The sequence below is a fragment of the Rosa chinensis genome, chromosome 3 (genome assembly GCF_002994745.2).
Source record: "Rosa chinensis cultivar Old Blush chromosome 3, RchiOBHm-V2, whole genome shotgun sequence".
Taxonomy (NCBI): domain Eukaryota; kingdom Viridiplantae; phylum Streptophyta; class Magnoliopsida; order Rosales; family Rosaceae; genus Rosa; species Rosa chinensis.
In genome coordinates, this window is record NC_037090.1 from 44,363,226 (window position 1) to 44,377,311 (window position 14,086).

The following is a 14,086-nucleotide window of genomic DNA, read 5'->3' on the forward strand; positions in this document are numbered from 1 at the left end:
TAGACATCGATATAAATACAAAACCGATGTCTATAATTTAATATGGACATCGAGATATAAACAAAAACCGATGTCTAGAGTAACTATGGACATCGATCTAAGTAGAAAACCGATGTCTAGCTTATGAACCAGATGTAAAAATTTATTAGAACCGATGTGTAAAATATTATTAGACATCGTTTCTAAATCAGAAACGATGTTAAAATGGATAATTGTGTTGTTAGACTTATATTTCATTAAGCATCTAATGCCAAAATATGAAGGTTCGACAATAGATAAATACACCAAAATGGTGATCACATAAACGTTTTTACATCGGTTCTGAACCTTAAACCGATGTGTTGTGGCAAACTAGACATCAGTTGTGAACCGATGTCTTAGTTTTGGTGATCTTTAACATCACCCACTAAGACATCGGATTTTTTTTTTTTTAACATCAGTTGTGAACTGATGTCTATGAACTTTATTCTAGTAGTGTATCAGCTCTTGATTCATGTATAGCTAGCTAGGAATGCTTTCTTGTTTGGTCCATTATGTAGTTACTTGAATGTATGGATGTTTGAAAAATGGTAATTGAATGATATGGATTAGAGTACTGTGTGTGTGGTAATTATTGTCCAATATTTAGTCATACAACATAATAAAAAACAATGTGTTGTATGACTGCAGAAGAGTTCAAAATTAAGGCTTCTCCTATAACAGTCATTGGCTGTTAGCCAATTTGATTACAATATTCACACCACAGCTAACCAAATGTAGTCGTTGTGTGAACTAACAACCAACAACAAAAGAAATAAAATTATGTTGTGTGAGATTGATAACAGACAACAAAAATAAAATTGTCTTTGTTGTCTGAATGCAATAACAGACAAGGGAGATAATTTCACTTTGGTTGTCTGTTACTTATCTTAGACAACAAAGAATGAGTTATATCTATTGTGTGTTGTGAATCTCAAACAACAAACAATGAGTTATAGCAGTTGTGTGTTATGAATCTCAGACAACAATTAATGAGTTACAGCTGTTGTGTGTTATGTGTCTGAGACAACAAAGAGAGAATTATACATGTTGTGTGTTATTGATATCAAACAACAAAGAATGCATTTTGACTGTTGTGTGTTATGAATCTCAGACAACAAAGAAAGAGTTATGGCTGTTGTGTGTTATGAATCTCAGACAACCGCAGAAATTATCTTCTGTTGTCTGAATGGTCGAGGCATCTTTACGCGCCATGCCAGACACATGCCTGCACAGAATTCACACAACAGAAACAACTATTTTGTTAAGCCAATTATTGTCAGACAACAGTGGAATCACCGTTGTGTGATTTTTCAATCACACAACACTCACTTAGACCACGGTGGACTTGGTTATCAGACAACATAAATCCACCGTTGTCTGGTTAACTTTTTGTAGTAGTGCAATGTAGTAAGAGTAAGTAGAGTATCGTTCTCAACTGGGGACTAGGAGAATTTATTCATACAAAATAAAACATTTGAAGACAAAAAAAATTAAATACATACTCTAATATTTACGAATTACAAAGAAAAGGGGATTAGGTTTTGTATTTAAGCTAAAAACTAAATAATATACAAGTGACACATCAAAACACAGAATCAAGTAGATAAATATGAATGGAATGAAATATAGATGTAATTAACTACTACTAACACGTTGGCAAGGTTTCAAAACATTAGTCATGAATCAAAACATGTCATAGAAAGGAATAAATTAAGAACAAAGATGAATGCATACAAAGTCCTTTGTACTTCCCTTAATTAAATTAACTAGATGAACGCAGCATAGTTAATCCTATTAAACGTGCAATTACTAGTGGTAGTTAATCACTAACAAAAACACTTTTAACGAATTAAACATATATGGAAGTTTGATCAATTCAAGCAAAGATAACAAGTTAGAAAGCTAATTTATCATGCATAGCTCATTGTTGATTTATCTAAGGAACTATAGGTTTTCCACTTGAATTATTAAGACCTAGAACGCTAGCAAATCTTAATATGGATTCAATTACATGCTCATTGATTGGAGCATTTTAATGTGACGTTTTGAATGTTATTTCCTTATATTTACTTAATTATTTCCTTAATTAAATAGAAATTGTAATAAAAGTTTCTATTTTTAGATACCATGGAGCAAGAGGAGCAGAAATGAGCTTAAAAGCAAATGAGAAGCAAGAAAACGTTGGAAATGGCTAAGGTAAGGCACAAGGGCTGCAAAAATGAGTTGAAATGAAGAAATGAAGGTTTCCTGGTTCAACCAGGAAATACTGATCCAACCAGGAGATCCTGTTCAAAATAGGAAACTTTGTCAAAGCAAGACTCTTGAGTCAACTAGGAAGAATGGGTGGGAAAATGAAGAAAAATGGTGAAATATGAGTAGTCCTGAAGGCAGTAGGAGACCACATGGCTTGAAAAAGACTCAAGAGAACTCGAGATTCTTCTAGAATAATTATTATTTTCAGCAAAAAGGAAGAGACTTGATTAATTTAGGGCTCTAGGGACGTGAAAAGAGATATTTTTTGGAAGATAAATATATTTTGCCGTGAAAAATAAGAGGAAGCTTCAAGAATAACATTGGGATTTATCCATGGAGAATTTTAAGGGGAGTCCAAAGTGTGCGACAAGAAAAGGTCCAAAACAAGTCCGGATTCATTCCTACTTTCACTCAAGATTTCTTGGCCGAAAATTGGAGAGAAAAATCAGAATAAATCCTTATAAACTCTGCAAGAATATATTTTTAAAGAATTATATACTTAATTCACTTAATTTTGGAGGCTTCTGATTGGTTGAGTGACATAGTAGAGCTGACGTGGCATTAATTCATTGGACGGAACTGTGTGGCATGAGCAGATAATTCATAGGTAATTCATAAAAGATTCATGAAGAATTTGCTATTCCCAATATATAGCATCACCCCTTGGACGTTTTACACATCTCTTCCCCCCTTAGAAAAATTCCAACGAAAAGTTCTCTCCACTCTCTAGTTTCAAGTCTCTGCATTTTCAAGCAAAGAGAAGAAGAGAAGAAGAAGCTGTGAAGCCTCCTTGCCGCCATCATCCACCTTGTGCCGTGAAGTTTTGGAGCCTTGCTTTCAAGATTCAAGACCAACGTCTCAAGCCTTCCACCATTCATTCCATGCACGGTGTAATTCCATCTTATTCCTTGTAACCTTTTTAGTTTTCTTTGTTTGATTTCATATGAACTTGAATTCTAGTTAACATATACGTTAAGGGCAAAGTTTAAGTCCATCTTTATGTGTAAATAAAGTTTTGATTTTTATAGTTGTGATTCTAAGTTACTTGTGTGAGTTTTGTTCAATTGATTTTGCTTGATTGATATCTTTTATGTGTTAATCTTATTTGGTTCGAAACATTTAGGATTTGCATATATTTGGTGCTAGATTTAGGTTAATGATTCACCTAATAGTTTTGTAAATCTAAATCATAAGCCTTTAGCGATCCAAAGCCTTTACTACTTATGTTTTAGGTTTACAAAACCAAATAAATCAAACAAAGAAAACCAAAAATGTTACAAGGAATAAGATGGAATTACGCCATGAATGGAATGAATGGTGGAAGGCTTGAGATGCTGGTCTTGAATCTTGAAAGCAAGGCTCCAAAACTTCACGGCACAAGGTGGATAATGGTGACTATGAGGTTTCACGGCTTCTTCTCTTCTTCTCTTTGCTTGAAAATGCAGAGACTTGAAACTAGAGAGTGGAAAGAACTTTTCGTTGGAATTTTTCTGAGGGGGGAAGAGATGTGTAAAACGTCCAAGGGGTGATGCTATATATAGGGAACGGCAAAGGCTTCATGAATCTTCTATGAATTTCCTATGAATTATCTGCTCATGCCACACAACTCTATCCAATAAATTAATGCCATGTCAGCTCTGCTATGTCACTCAACCAATCAGAAGCCTCCAAAATTAAGTGAATCTGGACTTGTTTTGGACTTTTTTTGTTGCACACACTTTGTACTCCCCTTAAAACTCTCCATGGATAAATCCCAACGTTATTCTTGAAGCTTCCTCTTATTTTTCACGGCAAAATATATTTATCTTCCCAAAAATATCTCTTTGCACGTCCCAAGAGCCCTAAATTAATCAGGTCTCTTCCTTTTTGCCAAAAATCATAATTATTCTAGAAGAATCTCGAGCTCTCTTGAGTCTTTTTCAAGCCATGTGGTCTCCTATTGCCTTCAGGACTCCTCATAGTTTGCCATTTTTCTTCATTTTTCCACCCATTCTTCCTAGTTGACTCAGGAGTCTTGCTTTGACAAAGTTTCCTATTTTGAACAGAATTTCCTGGCTGGGATGCTATATATAGGGAATGGCAAAGGCTTCATGAATCTTCTAGGAATTATCTGCTCATGCCACACAGCTCCATTGTGATGACCTAGATTTCTGTTATTTAATTTTGGTAATTAATAATGGACTAGTTGTACGAATAATTGTTATTGTGCTTTATTCGTAGGTTGTATGTGAAGTGTAATGGTTTTCGTACGTGTAATTATTCGAATTTCACAGTTTAGGGGGTCGTGTGAAGTTTAACTTATTATACGTTGGGATTCTCAAAAAACTTCCTTCACGAAAATTGTAGAATGTGTCGATACGAGTTTGTGGACATGTGGTTCGCGTCAATCGGAGTTTGTATGAGAAAGTTATGGCTATCGGAAGTAGTTTCCGTTTTAGTATAAATAGAGAAAATCAGAAAATGAATTCATAATTCCACTTTCCATTTCCGGAAAGCCATTTTCTCTCTCAGTCAATTCCTTCATAAACGAAACTTTCCGTCTGACCCGACCCGATCTGACTTTTTCGGCTGTTTCCGGCGATCTCTAGCTGTGAAACTTGCGCAGCTGATTCATCTCCTCCATCTGGTCGTCTCTGTGGCATCCTCTAGCGGCGATATCCACCGTGTACGACGCAGCAAGGCGGCGTAGTTGGTGTTTTCTGACCCGACCGGAAAACATAGCTCCGGCGATGACACGACTTCAAGTTTCCTTCTTTGGCTTCATGGGAGCCTTCTGGATCGATCTATAGTGTTTGTTTGGATCGATTTACGTGGAAATCGGTTCAACTCGGATTAAGCAAAAATTCAAAGCTTGTGAGGTAGTTTTTGACCCTTTATGCTTGTTTTCTGACTTCGAGCTAGTTATGAAAATTCACAAGCATACTTAGATGAACAGCTTTGATGTTGGGAGTTTTGTGAAATATTGAGTTTTGGTCGGCGGCGGTGCACCACTGCCTGTGGTGGCGTTATGGTGGTTTTTCAGCCATGTAAGGAACTGTTTTTGGTATTATATATGTTCTACTCATTGATACGAGCGTTTTGATATATAATATGCAAATTTTACAGTTCGTATGGATTTGTTATGATTTTTACGGTTTCATATCGGTCAATTTATTCGATTCGTGAGGATTCGAGCTTCCGATCAACTTGTGGTTTGGACATATCGATCGTGGAAGTATTCCAGAGACTTTGGGAGGTCTTGGATGTGGTTTTGCCTCGATTGGCGCCACTTTGGGGATTTTAGTTCAAAACAGGGGTTTCGAACTTAAATCAAATGTGAATCGTTACTAAGTTGGAACCATATGTGATTAGGTACCTGACGAAGTATCTTGGACGGTTATTTTGTGGATTAGCTGCTTTGTTCTATATTGAAGACACAGCGGGAGTTTCGAGGTGAGTAATCTCACAAGGTTCATTTACGAACGGAGTTACCATTATTGTTTTGGCGTTATTTATTTAACTGCAAACTATAGTTGGTATTAGTAGGCATTCCTGAGTGAATGCCTACGTATATATATATTTACGTGAAATATATATATATATATATATTCTGGTGGATGATGTGTGATAAATAATATGCATGATGGTGTTCATATTATTGTTGATTGTGATTTTTCAGGAAACAATATTGTGGAAAAAGATGTTTTCTATTGTTTGAAAAGTATTGAGCTTGATGTTACATTTTTGAGTCAAGCGTGACTCATTTTAGAAGTATTGGTCTTTGGACCAAGGGTCACAGATGGTGAGCAGGGATTGGGAAAGCTGAAACTAGATGTTTGTAACGTTTCTAGGTCGGGTGTGACCTACTTAATGTTTGACTTTAAGACCAGACAGGGTCTAAAGATCATATGTCACAGATGGTGACAGGTCGCAGATGGTGACCTTAATGTTGATTCTAAGACTAGACGGGGTCTGAAAATCACATGTCACAGATGGTGACAGGTCGCAGATGGTGACCAAGGCAGGAAATAAGTAATCACGTTCATGGCCGGACAAGTGGTTACGATTTCAGTAGAGCTATAGTCTGTCTGCCATTATAGCTTATGGGGGTAACGGTCGAGGTTGCTGGAGACTCATAATTATGTAGTTTAAAGGAGAGTTCCGAGAGTATTCTTCTTTTATTGTTTAGATGAGACTTGAATTGCTTCTTGATGGTTAAGTTAGCAAATAGAACATTGTCACAGCGGTGATTTATGTTGTCCTTTCGATGGAAATGTTGTGGAGTGTTAGAAGGAATCATGGTTGCATGGTTTCCTTAAGCTGATTTGTGTGAGTTGTTGATTGATGTTCATGAGTTACTCATATGAGCTTTCATAAGCTTACCGAATTTGTTGTGTGGAAACTCGGTGCACTATTATATGGTGTAGGGGTTAATCCTGCAGGTCAGGATAATCGTGGCTGAGTTGAGATAGCTTGTTGGCAGCTGAATGGGTAGGAAGCAAATTTTGTTGGCTTTGCCATTGTTATGACTTCCGCTATGTAGTAAGCACTAAGGAGCATTTACGTTTTTTTTTGTGATGACAATTTAATTTGTAAGTTATGTAATATGTGACTCTGTGGAGCGGGTCAATATTTGAAATTGTGGGTTCAGGGCATCAATATGTACTTGGTGTAAATGATTGATGTTTCCAAGTATTTTGTATTGATGACTGAACGATCACGCATGTATAGTTATGGGATTGTATATCGATTTTTATTGTGTTAAAAATCAGAGGCGTGACATCCATCCAATGAATTAATACCACGTCAGCTCTGATATGTCACTCAACCAATCAGAAGCCTCCAAAATTAAGTGAATTAAGTCCATAATTTTGTATATATATTTTTGTTTTATTTCTTTTCAATTTTCGAATTCCTAATCCTAAAACCCCCTTTGTTGTATTTTCTTGTATATATTCTTTTTTTTATTTTTGTAAATTATACTCTATACTTATAATAATTCTTTATTTGTTTTACAATGACAAGTCTACCCTCAATTTCTGGTTTGAATGATCTCTATTTACCATATACTAACGATGACATTGTTCAGGGTTAAATCGCCGCTTGCTTTTAGCGTATCACTCATCAATCAAAATATGCATCCAAAGATCAATTAACACATAAACGATTGGTTATTCGCACAAAATCAACAAACATGCTAAGACATCATGAAATCACAATCTATATTTTGAAAAACCTAAAACCTAAAACATGCTTCATAGTATTGAAAAATTAAACATCTAAATTCAACACTTCAATCTAACATGAAATTGCAGCATCCATTGAATTAAAACAAAAACCAAAATGGTTTTACAAAGTCTAGAAACCGAAAAAAAAATAGAGGTGGTCATGGTTACACTTTTGCAACTTTAAGGACTCAAGAAGCTTCAAAGGTGGTGGAAGATCTTCAAGGTGGCTCACGGCAAGGATGGTGAATGGAGGATGGAATGCTTCACGACTTCTTGAACTTGGAAGAATGGATGAAAACCGAAAACTTGAAAGAAAGAAGGTGAGAGGTATTCGATTTTGATTCTGAATTCTGTGGTGGTGTGTAGATGTCTCACAATGCCTCTATATATAGTGCACGGCATGCTAGTTTGTCTTGATTACTTTCTATTTCTTCTGCAACATCTAACCAATCAAAATATTCCCTAATAAGTAGAGAACAATCTCGAATCTTCTTGTATTATTTTTGTCGATATCCTATAATGCACCTTCCCTCAATTCGGTCTTCATTCAACTTGTATGCAATCAGAAAACCTGAATTGACAAATATTCTCTTTTAAATAAGAGGAATGCTAGCAACATTCCCCTCCAACCTTCCCCACTTATCTTGTGCCATGTGGATTCATTCATGATTACAATCTATGTATTTACTACCTTGAAAAAATAACTAATTCCATTCCATATTTTGCCCTTATTTATGTTTGCTTATTAAATGTTTTCTATTAATATGAAAAAAAAAAACTCTTGACTCTTTTGTTTTTCTAACTTTTTTTCATTTCTTATATTACCTAAGTTTTTCAATGAAAATTTTTCTTTCATTTATTTGGTCATGTTCCATAATACTGAGTCTTTTTTTGACATATTTTTTTTTATATAAAACCCACAAAAAACAAAAAGAAACAAAAAGAAAATGGTAAAACTCACTGACATGGCAGCTGCAAACCTTTTTTCTTTTTTTTCCTTCTCGTTAGAACACATGTTAGAATAGATGATTATATAATTTTTTTTTTTTAACATTCTCTTTGATATATGCATATAAGTAAAGCAAACGTTTGGCAATTTTTTTGGTTTCACTTCTTTTTTTTTTTTTTTTAGGAAAAATTTGAAGTATGTATGTTCTTAAATATATATGTACGTATTTCTTATGTAAATACATACGTAAGCCCACAAAAGTAATATAATTGCAAATAAAAAGGATTCACAAAAAGAAAAAAGAAAAAATGTTGAGAAACTAAAATGAATTACTTAATTAAATGCATGTGAAATTAAATAAGGGTAAAGAAAGGAAGTGAAAACTTGTCTTTTAATTGTATTAATTATTTGAATTTTTTAGATAGTGGAATATATGTGACATGCAATGAATGGGAAAGGTAGAAAGGGAAAGGTTGGAGGGGAAGGTTGTTAGAATTCCTCTTTAAATAATTCACACCAAGTAGATATTCCTCCAAACTCTCCCAAATAAAACTTTGCCAAAATCTTCTTTATTTCCTTGTTTATTTCACAGCAAAACCAAATAATTATGAGATTAGGATTTCTCCAAGACATCAAGACCTTTCTAGAAACTCAAATGGAAGTCACATGCTTCAATCTTTGGGCCAGACTTCTTAACGTGGATGTTTCAAAGCCCATTCTTCATGTATGACGCCAACTTTGATATTCTAGAACATTCTTGTACATTCTTGAGTCATCTTGAAGCCACAACATCTCCTAACCTTCCCAGGTATCCTAGTATCATCAGGACTCCTAGTGCCAATGGGTTTCCTAGTCTAATTTGGACTCTTCATTTTCGAGATGTTCTGGAAATTTCCAAAGCTCTCCTTGGGTCACAGGGATTCCTAGTCATGTTAGGTTTCCTTGTTCAACTGGGATTCTGTCATTTGTTATTTCTGTCATTTCCACGAGCTTGACTCTTAGTTGACTCAGGATTCCTACTTCAACTAGGATTCCTTCTCCTAGTAGGATTTGAAAAACTTCATTTCTCCATTTCTTTCTCATTTCTACGCCATTTCTTCGTTTCCTTCCTTTTTAGACTCAAAAGTACCTAAAACCAAAAACTAAGTTATAAATGATAATGTTAAGAGAATAACTAAGAAAAATGAAGAGAGAATAACATTAAAAACATAGTAAATATTGCACTTCTCAGTTCGCTGTTGTTTGTTGAGTGCAGCGGTGATGGTGGTGTGGTGAAGGAACGACCGAAATAGATGAAAGCTAGGGAGCAGTGGAGTCGTGACTTTGGAGGTCGCGTGCGGAGGCTGAAAGCGGTGTTTGGCAACATTGAGTTTGGGTTTTGAGCAGATTTTGATCCAGGTGTGATTGGTGGTGGCGGTGTCATGAAATGGCAGTTGGAAGTGCTGCTGATGGTAGCAGAGGAAGGTGCAGGAGAGAGAGAAGGTGGTCTTGTGGCTGAGAGAGGGGAAGAGAAAATAAGGGCTGCTGGGGTTAGCCCCATTAAATACTTGTCGATGTTAAATATCCATTTAACCCTTTTCAAAACCTCCGAAAATCTCTGATTAAAAAAATATAAACTTTCATAGACCGTAACTTATTCATAGAAACTTCGGTTCTTGCATGTCATGTGTCCATGAACTCGATTTAACATCAACTTTTGGCTAACAAAAAGTACCAAAACGAAGTAAAAAGTGAAAGTAATTGTTGTTTACCATATGAATGACTAGTAAATGGGTAAATTGAGGTACGGAATGTAATAGCAAAATCCAATTTGTTCAAGTTGTTTGAATACGACATCTTAAAATAGAACAAGAAAAATGGTTAATTTCATAGCTTAAAGGCTAACCACGAAAACAATATGAATTTCTAAGCGTGCTCGCTCCTAAGAAATTCGATTTCAATAGATATTAAATTAGATTGAAACAATGATGTACAATGGTCGATCATTTTCACAAAGTCTCAACAAACCAACGTTTGGAGATAGCAGGAACCTCCACAGTTCGGCTCAAATCCCACGTTCAGTGGGAGGTAGAAGAATGGATATTAGAATCGCTGAGTGCAAGAAAGTAGGCATATAATTAAAGCAGGAACTTTTAGAAATGTTTACCTTCTAGAATTGCATATGCTTTTCAATCATCGTTGTATGATTGCAGACGCTTCTAGATCCCTGTTGTAGGAATGCAGATGCTTTTCCGTCTTGACTTTCAATACTATTTGTGTTGTAGGTTTGCAAATGTGCAGGATCACTGTTGGCTTTACGATTCCGGTTGTTGCGAGGCTAACAAAGGCTCTAGCATGCTAGTGTGCAGTGGGGGAGGGGCACATTGGTTAGCAAGGCTAGCTGTTGGCCAAGGCTCGGCTAGTACAAAGTAGCGTCTGGCCGAGTTTGGGATCTTTTAGTTTCTTCGGTTTTGGCATTTTGATTCAGGGTTAGGGATTCGTGCTGATACCATGTTTAAGAGAAAAGTGATTTGGGAGAATACTTGGATACTTTCATTTATAATATGGGTCTCTTTATATAGAAGATTACATTACAATATTTTTGAGTACCTTATTATTATTATTATTAAAACAAGTAATTGTGTTTGGGCCGGACACACATAATTCAGGTTTCATTCAACATTTGAATTATTTTATTACTAATATATATATATATATATATATATATATATATATACAGGGCTCTTGATTTTAAGGAATTGTTTATTTGACCAACATCTACACAATTTAGTTGTTAGCTCTATATGAGTAGATCAATTCTGCAAATTTTCAGCCAAATTGATAATCGTGAAAGGATTTAAAACTGTAATTTACAATTATAAACATGAATGGCTCAGCTTTGACAAATTTGGTTCGTCCATTGATTTACTTTAGTTCGATTCCTTAACAATCATCAATTTAGCTGAAAGTTTGCAAAAATGATCTATTCTTGAAGTTCTAAGAAGTGAGCACAAAAAATGATCCCTTAGTGGACACACACTTTCATTAGTAATTTGACTCTCTTTATATAGAGGATTACATGTACAATATTTTTGAGTTCAAGGAAACCTAATCAAAAATTGATTAGGAGATCTAGAAGATTCAATCTTATTACAACTTAAACAAGTAATCGTGTTTGGGCCGAGCACACATAATTCGGGTTTCCTTCAACATTTGAATTATTTTATTACTAAAAATATATATATATATATATATATATATACAGATTTGCTCACCCAAGGGACAGTTTTAAGGGACTGTGAGGGACAAATGCATTTCAACCACATGTATTAAATATAAAAGTAGAAATTATAACAACTTAAAATTGTGCATTTATTTTCAGCCGTCAGATTCACTTGTCCCTTACGGTCCCTTAAAAACTGTCCCTTAGGTGAGTAGGCCTTTATATATATATATATATATATATATATGTTAGGTCCATAATTACCTAGTAATCATTCCCCTAATCTTAGACTTTCGCTTAACCTTTGTGTTTAATTAATTATATATATATATATATATATATGAGAAAAATGCACCATCAAGGCCTAAACTCTGGTGCACCGGCCAAGTTGATACCCGGACTTACAATGGTATCAATGTGATACCTGGACTCAAAATTTGCTATCAACGACATACTTCCGTTAAATTTCCGTAACGGTTCCGTTAAAGAGCTGAAGTGGCAAGCACGTAGAGAAAACAGAGATGGCAAATGACTAAAATAACCCTCAATTTCAATAATTTAATTATTTAATTAAATGATTTTTTAAATAATTTTCTCTCTCCTCTTCTTCTTCCTTTGTTCCTGGGTTTATCGTCTGTGTTTCTATTTTGTGAAGGTGATGGTGTCCAAGCGGATCTTGAAAGAGCTCAAGGACCTCCAGAAAGATCCTCCTATCTCTTACAGAGTTGGTATTTGAGATTGAAGAGCCAACTCTATCGTCATGGCTTTCTTTGTCTTCCGAAACTCCGAAACGACACCGTAGCGCGGAAGAACCATCAATGGCATCACCGGCTGAGTTGTCATGGCTCTCTCTCTCTCTACGGAACCAACACCAGTGAATCCTCCGAAACGACAACGCACTACCGCGGGCCAAGCATCGATGGTCCACTTTGCATATGAATTGACTATCTCCCCAATCCCCATGTTCCCTGACCTGCACAGCTCCTATCACTCAACTACTCCACAGCTTCAAAACCAAGAGGCTTTCTTTGTCTTTAGAACTAACAAAACATCGATGCTGATTTTGAGATTTTTGTCTCTGCTGTTGATTTTGTTCGATTTGAATTGTATTTGTTGGTGAATATTGATGTCAAAGTTTGTATCTTGCTAGGTGTTTGGAGATTTTGGCTCTGCCTTTCTCTCTTCACAGTCCACATTATCATCTATCATCTTCTTCACAGCTATAACCCAAATGAATTTACATCTGGGTTTAATTCATCAAGGGAGAAGCAAATGTGTACGGAGCCGTAGCCATGAAAGGAAGAACCTGCAAAACCCAGATTTGTACAAGGTTTCATTGAGCGGATAGGGAGGAGTCTCCGATGAGGCGGAGGAGTGGGAAAAGCCATCTAGAAATGACGGATCCGGCCGGACCAATTGGGGCTGGAACAACGAGGCCCCATTTGAAGAAGAGGGATTTGCTGGGTTGATGCGTAGAGATGGGAGGTGGGGTAAAGAGGGTGTGGAATGGAGGATTGACTTCAAGTAGGGCGGAGATGCGGCGGGTCAGGACTTGAAGGCACCATCGACGATCCATATCCATTCGATGTGGATTATCTTAATCAGAAGATGTCGTCTGTGCTTCGATTTGTACTAATGGAATGAATATGCTTGCTTCCTTTGGAATTTACTTAATTGAATGGGTTTGAACTTTGAAACAAAAAAAAAAGGACTCCTTTCAGAAATTAAGCAAGACTTGGTCACCACAGAGAAAACAGATATTCAAATCGCATTGAATTATAAAGCACACAGTTCACTACATAAAGTCTAGTAAAGAATTGGTCTTTACCTTCTTCATTGGACTGAACAACTGAACAAATGAAGAAGAAGAAGAAGAGGAGAGAGAAAATTGTAAAAAAAAAAAATTTGGGCTGCATTTTGGGCAAAAAGACATGTTTGCCTTTTTTTTTGGGCCCACGTCCTTGGCACATGACTTTTTTAACGTCCCCGTCTGAGAAATTTAACAGAAGTATGTCAACGATAGAAAAATCATAGATCAGGTATCACATTGGTAGCACTGAGAGTCCAGGTATCAAATTGGCCGGTGCACAAGAGTTGAGGCACTGATGGTGCATTTTTCTCTATATATATATATATATATATATAAAGTTTTCCTTATCATGCTAGGAAATGATGGAGAAGCTTGGAAATGAACTAAAAAGTTAATCTTAGGACATTTTCCTACTCCGGCTAGGAGAAACCAAGTTAGGAAAGGAAGGAGGAGCGGTAGACTAACCAAATGAACTCCAAATGAGTTGAAACTTTTCAGATCCATTCTAGACATCCTAAGGATCATTTGTTATGAATAGTATAAGAGCTAGTTCGGAGCGGAAGGCCTTCAAAAGATAGGTCCAATTTTCTGATTAAAAGATGAAAACTGTAAAACTGGACCTGTACAGATTCCTGCAGCATTTT